The sequence below is a fragment of the Haliotis cracherodii genome, unplaced genomic scaffold, assembly GCF_022045235.1.
Source record: "Haliotis cracherodii isolate W230 unplaced genomic scaffold, xgHalCrac1.p SCAF_4, whole genome shotgun sequence".
In the NCBI taxonomy this organism is placed as follows: domain Eukaryota; kingdom Metazoa; phylum Mollusca; class Gastropoda; order Lepetellida; family Haliotidae; genus Haliotis; species Haliotis cracherodii.
The window spans coordinates 17,810,005-17,824,506 of record NW_027266297.1 but is presented as its reverse complement, the minus strand read 5'-3'; the positions used below and the strand labels follow the sequence as shown (position 1 = coordinate 17,824,506).

The 14,502-nt window shown below is 39.6% G+C and overlaps 1 protein-coding gene across 2 annotated transcripts in view; it reads left to right on the top strand.

Annotated features, from left to right (window-relative positions):
• Nucleotides 1-2,049: 2,049 nt before the first annotated feature.
• The window catches only part of LOC139479774 (orexin receptor type 2-like), an 86,697-nt gene continuing 74,244 nt past the window's right edge, over nt 2,050-14,502 (top strand). The window contains exon 1 of one of the 2 annotated variants that reach the window (XM_071262644.1): nt 2,050-2,128. The gene's annotated coding sequence lies outside the window, so the exon portion shown is untranslated. Of the gene's footprint in view, nt 2,129-12,126; nt 12,395-14,502 lie in introns of those variants that run through there. The other variant, XM_071262642.1, reaches the window with a different exon arrangement.

Here is a 14,502-nt window from a genome sequence, read left to right as displayed (position 1 = left end):
TTGGCATTTGTTTCGATTTCGTATTTGCCATTGTAATCGTCATTGTTTATATATAAAGGAAAGATATAGTCATTTACTGTTACGTATGAGTGGTGCCTTACGCGTGTGAGCCTTACTATGAATTATCTATCGTACACTCTTATAAGTTTGCACCTACCAATGCTTACAGGCTGCATTTAAACTAAATTCACATTCAGGCAGCATATTTCTGGAGGAATTAAAGTGACTAGGTATTTGTTGGACAACATGAGCTACTGGCTTTCATCGAGGATCTCCAACTGAAAGGGCTAACTCTAACAGCCATCCATGTCGAGGATGAAGTTCTTTCCTTTACCACTACTAAGAGGTAGGCGGCGGAGTTCAAGAGCGGACGAGAAAGCCTTCAGAATAATTCACGATCAGGAAGACCTTCAACTGGATGATCGACGACTCACCACACGTCACATAACAATTACTGTAGACATCACTCATGAGGGATCATTATGAGGAATGTACTGAGCATGACAAAGTTTCAGCACGCTGGATTCCATGGCTCCTGCCTCCTGATCGGAAACACTCCAGGTTCGTCATCTCTCGTGAGAATATATGTAGTTTTGAAACAAACCCAGCTGATGTTGTTGAGTGATTTGTAACCACAGATGAGTCTTGGGTTCCCCACTATCGGCCACCGACTAAATACCATTTGTCAGAGCAGTGGAAACATCTTCGGTCTCTTCCTCTGAAGAAGGCAAAGTCTGTTCCATCAGCTGTCAAGGTGATTTCTTGGATTCCGAAGGAATTCTACTCGTGGACTTCCCGAAAGGTCACACCAGTAATGACCAACATTATGCCAATCTGCTTAGGCAACTTTGTGAGAAAATCAAGGCTAAAAGTCGTGCAAAAGTCAGGAAAGTTATGTTGTGCCATGCACATGTGCACAAGTATGGCGTCTCCCTTGCTGTGGCTTTGAACACCTTCAGTATTCACCATATTTGGCACCGTCAGAATCCACTCTTCCCAACATTGAAGAATGAACTCGTTGTGTCTGGCAAGCAGGATGCAAATGATAATGACGTAATGCCCATTGTGGAAGACTACACAACCAGGAGGAAGACTTTTGCACGAAGTAGGATTCGGGCACTCCAGCCTCGTTGGCAAGCGTGGGGAGGGGATTATGGTGGAATATAATTAGCAACAAACTCCACCAAAGCAGCCCACCATAGTTAAGCTCAGTACTTTTCAGTAACCCCTCGTAAAAGAGAGATGTTTTTTCTTAAGCTGATTATATTTTCATGTTTTGAATTTCGTTCTTTAGTAATATACACATGTAGTTATACGATGAAAGACAAGCATTGTTGTATTCCCTGCATAATTGCAATTGTAACCTGACCATTTACATCCTGTGCCCTTTCAATCGAATAACCAGATACCCTCGGGGTCAGATGATCAGGTGATAGGTAGTTTATTTCGCAGAAAGGACACCACAACGTTCCAGCACATACAATGAATATTATAGTTCAATCATGGATGCCATATTAAAGTGGCTGCAAAACAAACAACAACTAACAACAGGGAAAGAATAATCCATTCACTCATAATTACCCTGTAGTTACAGTGTTCCTGTTTCCATAATTTACTGATGACAGTCTTTGGACTCACACGAATTGCAATCGTCTGACATGTCATTAACTGAGAATACGTGTGTTCCTTATGACCCGTCGCCGAACAATTCAAAGCTGGTGTCCTCATATGTCCTCTGGTATTGAAATATTGTACAAGTAAGGGTGACGAATCATTAAACACTCACTTTAGATCATATATGGATCAGTACACTGTCAGGAAAGACGCTCCATTGACAAAACAACATTGGAATATGTATACATTATACTGAAATGTATTCGTTTTAGTGGCTGTTGTTTGCCATGTATCATGTAAAATATGCCTACATATATATGTGTCCTTTTTTATTTCAAGATGTGCAACGAATGGGCCGACACCTGCTCAACAATATGAACACGTAATTGAACGTCGTCTTGGAAAAGAAATAACTCAGCGGAGATGGCAATTCACATTTGATCGACGGAAGAATCCCACGAGGCGCTGGGAGGGATGTCTTTTGAAGGAAAGACGACGTAATGCATAATAAATTGTAGGTTATTTATGCTTTTTAACAAAGATAATTTATGCATATTTCATCTGGTAGAGTCTTAAATTACCCACCTACCTAATGAATTAGGAACTGCAGTCGACAGGCGATCTATCCGTTTTTGAAATATACGTATAGAAAGTTAATTAATTGCTTTTAAATGAACTGTAATTTCAGCCTGTTGACTCGTTAGACTGTGTAATACAAGTTTGAAACGTATTATTAGGAGGAGATTCATTGGATCAAAATGTGTTCGTCATAGTGCAACCAGAAACTGTTGACCCAGCCTCGCCACTTTTCTTACTATCGGTCTGAAAGCACCATACCCAGGCTTCATAGGTTTCATCAAAATATTAGTTTATCACAACATTGTGGCACTTGTGTCCTGCTGACGCGACCCATAAGCTCGAGTCAAGAGGCTGGTTGTGAAGCTATCCCACTTTCTATTTGATGCTGTTACATAACAATTATAGTTTGACCACCCAACTGTGAAAGCTTTCAGCACAACCAGGCAGTTTGTATTTCGTCTGTCACGACACGCACATATTTCAATGATTATTAATAATAATATTCATGCTTTATCAAAACATTTCACAATGACGTCGTTGCAGTATAAATGACGTCAAATGTCGCAACAAGCAGCATGAGGCAAGATGCAAGGGTATAGAATTTCACAATCCGTGCCAGACCTTGACTGGAATCAGGTGATAGTGCTCCTTTTGCAATCCCGACCAACACCTTATGAGAACATTTTAACTATATCATGGCTTGTGAATGAAGTGATTCGTGGCTTTCATTTTTGGGGCATCATCACATTCGCTGTTGCATTAGCCTTGTTAGTGAGTTTAATAAAAGCGGCAAAACCTAGTCCCATATTCATAAGGCATCTCAGCGATGAGTCGAATGTACGATTCCGACTTTATCATGAGCTTGGGTCTATGAATCATTATCAAATAGAAACTCGATGTTCAATTATTTTTTCAGTACGGATGTAGGCGATCGCCTCATGGTATTTTACATGGTGTAGTATACAGCTCAGTCATAACACTGCGTAGAGCTTTCAGAGCATAATAATATAAGTATGTCATAATATTAACGCATGTTAATTCCCACATGTCATAACGGGGGCACTGGCGTCCTTTTTGACTACGCAGCGCAAGTCGTAGTGGAACGTTGCCTCCCTTGACGTGCCAGGATCAGATGAAAGCGCTTTTGAATCTCAGCTTCACTCTGATTGTGTTTTGTTTGTTAGTACCATGTCCCTGCTCGTGTATTGCACGAAAGTAGTAAAATGTGGGACTTGGAGCTTTATTCTCACACAGAGCTGACACGTCGATATTTAACTGAAATACTCTTCAAAGCAGCGTTGAGACCAAGTCACTCTTTCTCTCTTTCTAGCATTTCTCATTTCTAAACACAACCATGATGATACATAGAAACCAAGGCGGGGCCCGCTCCACAAGGATGTATCATTTCTAACGCTGACATTCTTCGGTTTGGTTTTGTCTACTGACTCGTCCATCACATGTTAAAGTCCAGTGACGTTTTGTTGATGTCTCACAGGTTGTTAAGACAGTTTATTTGTAAGTACCCACGCAGAAACTGTGCCGCGTGTTTCTAGGATACCTCATGCTCCGATGCAACGATATGGTTCAAGGTTCTCCTCTTTGTTCTCTTCTCCTGTTGCAGCTTCCCTGCTAAGCTATGTAATACGGCGAGGAGCCGACAGGAACATCGCTCATTCCACATACGCAGCAAGCAGATGGGCAACTCGATAGTACCATTGTTTTACCTGGGATGTACTCATTAACATACTCATCTATATCTAGCAAGCTGCTGTGTCAGATTGTCCTAGACAACTGCCCCGCAGTAAAAAAGATATAACCTACTAGGATTTTCTAAAAAAGGAAAGTCAGAAAACGTACACATTCTATTTGAAAGTGTATTTTGCAGTTTAATCATCCAAATACACATAGGATGTCACACTTTTCACAATAAAAACACATGTTGAAAGTCTGTTAAAAGTGCTTCCGAGTGCTTTCATGGCACGTCGGTTATGATATCAATATCTCGGGCGTCCATATTTGCTTGGACATGACGCCTCATCGATGAGGTTGACCTCCTGATGACGTCATGGGGTATGCACTCCCACTCCTCTAATAACGCACGTTCCAGATGCTGTAAATTGTTGCCCAAGATGTTCCCAGAGATGATCTATCTGTGACTTCCATTCATCGCAAATCTCACCTAACACCATGACGCCATTGTCTCTAAAAAGGTGAATCTCTTGGACGCATCCAAGAGAATTCGTTACCCTCTCCGTCGATATACCCGCATCCGACCATCATGATGGAGAGGATTGAACATGCTCTCGTTGCTGAATCACTCCGTTGCCAATGTCGCTCAACTCGTGACTAATGATGAGTGTGTCTAGGCAAACGTTTTCAAGCTAACATTCAGCTTTAATTAGCCAAAATATTAAAACCTATTCACAATCTTACAATGTATACTATTTTCATCGGCAGTTTATCCTTTTCAACATTTGCTTGCACAACACTTGTAACAAAACACTACTGTAAAACTGAAAACGTTTACAAAATATGTTTGTCTACTATCTTTATAAAAATATAACCATTAAATGTAAAATCTAAAGGTGACATTTAATGCCATAAATAATCTAACAAACAATGTCACATGTACGAAAGTATGTTCACTGAGGAAGAAATCAGAAAAAAAACCATACATCGCTACCATCAACTTTTGACTTGACTCAAAACAAAATGAAATCATTACCATTTCTCTTTTGTACGGGATTCTAAAGCTCCATAATGAGAGATATACAATGTACAATGAGAGGATATATTGCTGGGTCCAGCAAACGTACCACCAAATCCTTGTGTCAACGAGTAGCCGTTCTCCTCAGTACAATCAATGAGGGACTTTCTTCATTATCACAGTAAGTACTTGAGACAAGTCAAATTAATACCATGCGTATTAATTTTTCAAAAACTTGGAAAAACACCAAGTTCAATTATGTCAAGCCATTCCATTTTTCAACTTTGTGCACAACTATCTCACACGACAAACTTAAGGGAAAACTTCATTCCTTGATCCATGCTTCATTTGTTTTCATTTTATCTGATATTGTGTACTAAGCGTGGTGTCTATAGATATGGTTACATCTCTATCTTCAGGGGGGCGGTCGGGTAGCCCAGTGGTTAAAGCGTTCGCTCGTCACGCCGAAGACCCGGGTTCGATTCCCGACATGGGTACAATGTGTGAAGCCCATTTCTGGTGTCCCCCGCCGTGATATTGCTGGAATATTGCTAAAAGCGGCGTAAAACAATACTCAGTCAGTCAGTCAGTCTATCTTCAGAGGTTAGTACAATTCGTCAAGTGTCATCTGAAGTTTGCTGAGAAAACAATACGTGAAATTCTGGACTTCCTCGTTTATTAAAGGGGCGGTTGGGTAGCCTAGTGGTTAAAGCGTTCGCTCGTCACGCCGAAGACCCGGGCTCGATTACCGACATGGTTACAATGTGTGAAGCCCATTTCTGGTGTCCCCCGCCGTGATATGGCTGGAATATTGCTAAAAGCGGCGTAAAATCCAACTCACTCACTCATTGATAAAATATATGTGGAATTTGAGGATAAGACATGTACATGGAGGATAAAAGTAGGCGTCTCCTTGTCACAAATTAGGCTCCCCTTCTGGCTGATCTGTTTCTATATGCACATGATTATGAAATTCTGCTCGGAATTGCAAAATCAAAACAAGGGAATTTGGCCAAGAAGTTTAAATTAAGCTTCAGACATAACGATTATCTGATATCGTTCAATAACGGTCAAATAGCCAATTCCCTTCCACTGATTTAACCACCTGAACAAGAAATAAAACACACCAGTGAAACCGCCTCCTCTATTTCATATTTAGACCCATGCAAAAAGAATAACAAAAAGATTGTATGTCAAAAGCGATGACTTTAGCTTTTGTAAAGACAACTTTCCCTTCATGTCGTGCAATAATCGAACAGCTCAAGCCTTTACATCTCAAAATTTTGAGACACGATCAAGCATGCTCATTTCTACGGTGATTTCAAAGAGCGTCACATGACTCTTGCTCACAAGTTATTTGATCACGATTCCACATTCACACCTTCAGTAAAGCTCTTTAAAAACGTGTTATGGTAGACATGTGGAGGACATTTCCAAATTGGACGTATCAGTGACAAAAATGATGTCTGATGTAATTACCTATTTTGACTTGTACCTCATGCATCAGATTTTTTCATGTGAAGAATTGATTTTCGCATTTTCATGTGTTTGTAACGGTTGCCACCTGTTGGACTGGATACGCTCCCTTCTTCGCGCACTTCCAGTATCATTACTATTTGATAGTGACTCATTGGTCAAAAGGTACATTGGACTCTACTTTTGGTTTGTGTTTCTTAAATTTGTTGAAATATTTTGGTCGCATGTATTTATAACGATTACTTGAATGTTTGATATATCAACTTCTATCAAATATCGTTTCAAGAAGATGTGAAGCAAAGATACTTTGAAAACGTTTTAAACATACTATATTTTAAAGAATATTTTCATGTACGTGGAACATCGCGACCCTGCCTTTTTCATTTTGCTATACTTGAAAGGAACCTAAATACAAAACTGCAGCATTATTTCTGCATATGACTGGTTCTTAATGATATTAAGACGATTACAACATCAATCATGAACACAAAATTGATTATGTAAGATGCACTCTTCAAAAAAAGAAACGCACAAGTAGTATGAAGTTCATTGAGCCTGACACACAAAAAATCCAGTATATAAATTGGATATCTGAAAATTTTGTTGGCCTTGTATTCGACAAACGGTGCGCCCAAACGCAGCCATTATCGATTTCCAAAGTCTTAAACGACGATGTTTTCACATTTGGGGTGTGCGGGGGTGGGGTGGGGGGGGGGGGGGGGAGATGGGTCTGGGATGTGGGGGGGGGGGGGGGGGGTGGGGTGGGGGGTGTGTGTGTGTGTGTGTAAATCCTGACTTGGTTGTGGTTCAGGGAAATTTGACAGCAAATCCCTTCATGAATCCAATTCTTCAACCTCACCCACTTCCAATGATTGACCGCCAGATGGAGCTGTTTCAACAGGACAACGCTCCACCGCACACAGCTCGTGTCAAGGTGGACTGCCTCATTTGCCAACATCAACAGCTTGCCCTGGCCGTCGAGATCTCCAGATCTCAACCCAATCGAGCACCCCTGGGATGAACGCGATCGTGTACGTCAACGTCAGAACACGCCGCAGACACCCCCACAGCTAGCCAACGCGTTACAAGCAGAAGGGCGCAGAATGGCACGGAATTCCGCAGGACAGAATTCGTACACTTATCCAGTCAGTGCCAGGGGAGATGCAGAGCCGTGATTGCCCGGGGCGGTCACCCGAGATACTGAGTTCAGCGCAACCTTACGGCCTTATGTGACATGTACATGAACAGTTTCAATGCCTTTATACAACGACAACATGTGGCTATCGAGCTCCAAAACTTCATATTTGTATCTGTGATATGAAATTAAAAATATCGACTTTATTAGAAACAAAGAAATTACTAAAAATCTACCTGTGCGTTTCTGTTTTTGAAGAATGTATGTTGATGTTTCATGATTCGCATTGTGAACAATGCCAGTATTGGTGACGTTCTGTCAATCGTCAGACTAATTATTTCTGTTTGTACAATTAAATTACATTATTGTATAATTTGAATTTTGGTAAAGACGGAATATATAAGGTGAAAGGAATGACATACCGTAACATAACATAATGTGAAATAGTGTATTTTTCTGTCAAACCATTTGTTCATCATACTCTCTTTTTATCATTTATACAAGGTGTGTTGCAATTAATGTCATATCAAATCGTGTATATCGGAAGTGTTAAAAACAAAAAAAACAACGTTTGGAGTCATGTTAAATCTCACGGATCGGTCACTTCGTGACAAACCTAAAATCAATCATACGCATGCCTTTGCGTGCTCAATTTCTCAAAGGGATTACACACTTTATGTCTATTTACATTTTAAAAGCAATCTCAGTGGTAGATTGTGACATGTTTTTCGCATCATGACCTGCTGTAGAAGATAATTGTGCGTTCAGGACAAAGAAACATCCTGAAAGTTATAACCATTTCCACAAGGAATGACATGGACAAGAAGTCATCTTCGTTTTAGGTTGTGAACGATTTCCCTTCACGATTTTAACCATCGTACCGAAGCCAGACGTTTGCTTTGATTTGAAAGCAAATATTTAAATATAAAATAACATCCGCTTCATGTCCATCGTTGTCTGTAATTGATATTATATAGACTGGCATGACGAAAGCTCCAAAACCCTGTTTATGTAACGTGGTTTTGGTGTGTTTCGTGGACGATCACTACAATTCACTGGCAAGTTAGAGTTATTACATTGGACCTGCTCACGTCAGTCGATTGCTTTCCGTTTAACGTTCTTACATGATTCTGTCCACGCTGACAACCGTATCAATCTGGGATGTTGGAAGAAAACAATTGTCAGTAATGGTTATGAAACAGTTTGAGTGCATAGTGTATCCTCAATGAACATGGATGGTGTTTTTATGCTTGTACTGTTTCAGTTTACATAAATTTAGGCCACTAAATTGGGAATAACGTGTTCATAATTCCATGTGAATCATACATATAAATGTATGTCTGGTTATGTCTCATTCTTTCATCTTTGATAGCATAACACACTTTAGATTTCAATAAGCCATTTGAATACGTATAATATAGTGCTGCATTCATTGGTTAATGTTCATCTTCTTTGGCCGAATAACACTTTACTTCATGTATAACAACATATACCAATCTCAGTCCATAACAAACTTTTAGTATAGGCTAATTGATATGGATGGCACTGTACATTTCTCTTGACCGAGAATAACATAAGTATCGTTTTAACGATGTATATTGCATTATCCTTACCCCTACATAGATCGGCATGTGAAAAAGGACTATATTTTCTCGTTTCAACTACGTCATAACAAGCTACAGTGCAATATTTGTTTGTCTTTATGCGTATCTCACTCTCTTATTGCTCATTTCTGTCATTGCATGTTACTTGCGTAACATTCGTAACTGTCGCGATTGTAGTTGGACAGCTCAACTCAGTTGCGCTCACCAACTGTACTTCACATTGAGATTAGCAATGTCTGCTCTGTTCAGCATTTGTTTACAAACTGGAAAAATGTCACGTGGCATTCAAATTAGTTTGTGTCGTAACTGCGCCACAGTGTATTCCGTATCACTGCAGTTTATTGAATTCTAATCAGTCATATGACAATTAGTTCTGATGCAGGATAAAATGTGAAGCACATGTACGCAGAAATGTAAATTTTGCATTTATATATCACCTGCTTTCATCTTTGAAATAATCATCAAGACCGTTAGTGTTTGACATATAATCACACATTTTTAATTTCAATAAACCATTTGGACATGTTTAAAACATTCGTATATATACAAATTTGTCAAATGTGTCAAAGGGAACATTCTAGCAATCTATCTATGTCTTTCAGCCATGCCAGGATCAGTTGATGGTCATTGGTTCGAATCAAAAATGGTTGCCTTGGTTGTGATTCCGGATCTGTCTGTACAAAACCAGGGTTGTTGGGGTAGCAAGGAGGTAAACGTGTCCGACCAGACACCTTTGACTTTTCTCGTTCATTAATACATCGTCATATGACTGAAATCCAGTTGAAATTGGCATTAAAACCTATTAACTCGGTGCAGAAGAGGAATCATGATCTATTATGGAGAGAGATTTTGTTAGTTTCTTGCTGGAAACAATCTTGTCTACCGGCACTTGTCACTGAATCACAGCCATTAGTCATGGAAAGTACAGACCAACCTACTGCAAAAACTCATGATAAGTGCGCAGTAATAGTAATAGTAGTAGTAGTAGTAGTAGAAGAGGCGACTAGTTTCCACACATGCTGTGTGTACACTTACAACATGAAGATTAATGGATTCTTTCGCATCGACCTTCAGGATGCCGCCATCATTAATTAAACCTCTGAGACGTGTGTAATTGAGTCTGTTACAATATTTACTACTACGCTATGAAACATTACTAGATCAATTGCGATTGCGAGTGGTTACAAGTGTTGGTGTTGAATTTACGAGGTATACGTGTCACACAAATTCAATGCTTGTTGAAAAGTTTTGTTGGTTATTGTTTAAGATAGATGAGGCCTCAAACTGTTACACATTTAATAAAATATATGAAAATTGGTTCATTTGCCTTAAGCTTCATAACGTAAAAGGTTCAGTAGTACTGCTCTGTGCAATTTTAATGCAACGGATTAATGGATTTGCTCTTAGGTCCACAATAATTGAATAAATATTAAGTTTTTATTATTGTTTATATGACCATTCACCATTCACTCTTGACTATGATTAATAGTCCACTCGCATAGCGAATGTTGTATGCAAATATATTCACTTTAAGTCTTTTAATGATGGACATAAATAAAAGCAACGAAACCCTTTCCATGATTAGTCGGGAAAACGGATGGCTTATTCATCTAAGGTCTCGCAATTACGTAGTTGCGACCACTGATCACCTAGATCACCCAGAAACCTATCATCTTGGGTTCGAATCCCGTTGCGCCTCGATTATGTTTCCAGGACAGCACAACATCCGTGCGTGAGGGTTTCACAAAAGTGGTAAACGTCTGAGAGCTGCATCACTTCGGGCTTTCCTCCCACATCAAGCGGACACGCTGTGAATAAAATGGAATACTGTTCAAAGCGGCTTTAACAAAAACTCACACATTCACTAACAGTAGAGTCCATTGTACGATTCCGACTATATCATAAGCATGTACTATCAAAAAGTGATGATACCGGGTGTTGGTTGGTAAGCGAATTCTTCCCAATCGGTGGCAATCGTCACAAAAACAAGCAAAGGCAAGTCATCTGTTCACCTGAAAAACTTTGAAACATATGGTACAAGTCATCAGATATATTTTGTATCTTGGACCTGTCCTCCACATGTCTGCCATAAAGCTTTTTAAAAACTTTATTGTGACCTTGAGTGTTGTAACCCTGATCAGACAACCTTAGAGTGAGTGATCATGAGTGAGCAGCTTTTAGCAATATTCCATCAATATCAAGGTTGGGGGCATCAGAAATGGGCTTCACACATTGTACCCATGTAGAGAATCGAACCCGGGTCTGCGGCGTGACGAGCGAACGCTTTAACCATTAGGCTACCCGACCGCCCCGGACAACTTTGGAGCAAGAATGATATGACGCTGTTTGAAAAAGCAGCAACTCAAAAAGTTGTGAAACGTAGACACCAAAGACATGAGCTGACGGAATATTGCGCGACACAAACGGAAGGTTGACTATAGGACCATCCACTACGTGATCAGCATCGCGAAGAAGACATTTGTTATGAGCAAGAATATACTAGCATCGTGAAGAAGACATTTGTTATGAGCAAGAATATACTCCTATTAGGTCAGCAACGTATCATTACCAATACTTCTTGTTATTGTAAAAAATTCTTTAAGAAAGAAATAATATTAACGTAATGTATCGATTGATAGGCGTACCAATATTTCTGTATTGGCTGTGATAAAAGAACACCGATAGGGTCACTAGTTGCATAAAGAACTGCTTCTCGATGGGACGCCCACTCTTACAAAAAAGGCCACAGCTGTAGTCCGTCATTTGGGCCACCGACCATGCTGTCTAATTAGCAAGATGTAACACTTGTCACTTGAAAAGCTATCACACATGGACAGCCCCGAAACATTCAGATCAACAAAAGCCTGTCGCCGGAGGAAATATCACCAAACGTTAGCTTAGTTCTCTCAACCCGCCGCCTCAGCAGTAAATTCCCATTCGCTCCGTTCCACGTGGAGTTTAGATCAAGCGACTTCGTTGGCCAATAGCTGAACTCTGATTAACATTCTAAGCTGTATGGTCTCTCTTCATAGTATTCACGGCATGCTGTTACTCAGACATTGTAAAGCTGCAAAGCATGTAGGGATAGCACCAGAAAACACGTGCACGGTATGGTGGATTTTTCTCTGGCGGATAGATATCGGCGAGCGAGCATCTTCCGTGCGTAGCCTCACAGCACTATCCTTGTTCGATCGAAATCCCGTATCTTAAGACACATGTTACAGGCATTTGCTTTGTGAAGTGTGTGTTCTTCGCGATGAGAACTTCTTGAAAGCTGAGGTAAGTTGAGTCGTTTTTTTATGTACGTATCTGCCCTTAATGATCAGGCGTACTGAAGTTGATGGTCAGTTTTACGAAGAATTTGTATTCTAAAGAAAACTTCAAAAGAAATATTACCTTAGTTTCAATTAGGTTCTGGGAATTAAGACAACGGAAACATGCTTATGTAGGGTATACCAGTGTATATACTCTCACCAGAATGCATTAACCCGACATAATGAATTTTCTTTATACAATCATTATGATTTTTTTTAATTCATTGTAACCATTTCATGGGCTATCGGAGATAAATACATGGTGACTTCTATCTGTGTCCTGCGTTTCTTTAACCAATAACGTAAATGTAAATATCAGTTAATATATCTTTCCCTTTGAAGGATTGATATATTATCTAGCATATGTTAAATTTAAGTCACGGGCTTTTCATATACATGTGGGCGCTATACCCATGAACTAATTGAAATCTAACTATCCTGAAATACTAATGGCGCTTTCTCCGTGGATAGTTAATTTCATCACGTGCTTAACGGTTCATTACTCTTGTGGATTTAAACTAAATTCGTCATTAATCATACTTGGTGGCCCATCAGTGGTGTTATTACCCTTCCTCCAGTGCTTGAAGAAGTGATCAAAGAGACGTTTAGTAGTGTAAGCGTCCAGGTGTTGTAAACGAAGGTCATAAACGTCCTTCTGACCGTTTGATTTGGCAGCAAGGCGTGACCCGAGACTCGTTAAATTCATCATAAAGGCTAGTATCAATATTTTACCTTATCTTGATTCTTTCTTCCTAATGAAGCAATCTCTTGTTCTGTTACTACTAAGCTGGGCACTTCTGTTATTAATTCTAGAATCAGAATCGAATTTCGGAATATATGAACATACTTCACTGCACGCTGATAGTTGTCAAACGGTTTTATAAATACAGTTCATACCCATTCTGCAAATACCCGTATCATTAACTAACTAATCATTTATTTAATCGATACGAGTATTACGTTACTGAATAACGTTTCACATCGATCATATTGAGTACTGAGACATCTAGTTAGATATATGAAGGGACCGAGTAGAACCGAAAGATCAATTATGTGTTGCTTAAATATGTTATTTAAATGGTTTCCACGCCTTTTCATCAAACGTAAATCGAACCAGGAATCTGGGGTTCATTTACCCGAGTTGAAACACACGGCCAATATGCTCCCAAGAGGTTCGCACTTTGTATGAGGGTAAACCAGTTGGTAAATACACCTCGGATATAATAGATTTGATCTTTAAGAGTTTAAAGAGAGTTGAAGATACCAGGCAATACAGAGTGTATGACGTCTAGCTACAGATGCGGTTGTTATTATAAACATGCTCAGGGATGGGCATGTCTGCGGTTTATTGCTTGTTTTCCAAACTCGAACCACACCGTCAGAATATGTGTCTGATGATACCTGGATGCGGTTTTCATTTATATTTCTATGCATTTACGTGTTTGATAAGAGCCAGACACATAGGAGAAATGCATTATGGCCGTGGCAACAGCGCGCTGGTACATATTAAAACATAACCAAAATAAATTGGCTGTAACGTAACATGAAATACGAAGTTGAATACCAAACATATCAATGCCAGATCCTTACAAAAGGGTACTTGATAATGCCAATGACGTAATGCCAATGACTGCAGGATCAATGATTTAGAGTCTTGATACGGCGTCATCCTGGGACATTGTGAAAAAGTAATTTATGTCTTCTTAAGAACCATTATGACCAACTAAATAATAATGATCTCCAAGCCGGAGAAATTGTCTTTTTCAAATGTTGTTTCCAAACGTTTTATGGTAGACACTGGGAGGACATTTCCCAATTTGACACATCAGTGATAAAAAAGTTGTGCGATGCAATTCCCTATTTTGACGTGTACCATATGATTCCGTGTTTGTTTCGGTTAAACAACTTACTTACCTTTGTCTGTGTTTGTGACGGGTGCCAGTTTGGGTTCAGGATTTGCTTACCTTTTCGCGAACACCCGGTATCCTCACTATGTGATAGTGATTCATAAACTCATGCTTATGATAAAGTCGGAATCGTGCAAAGGACTCTGCTTTTGGAAAATATTTCTTA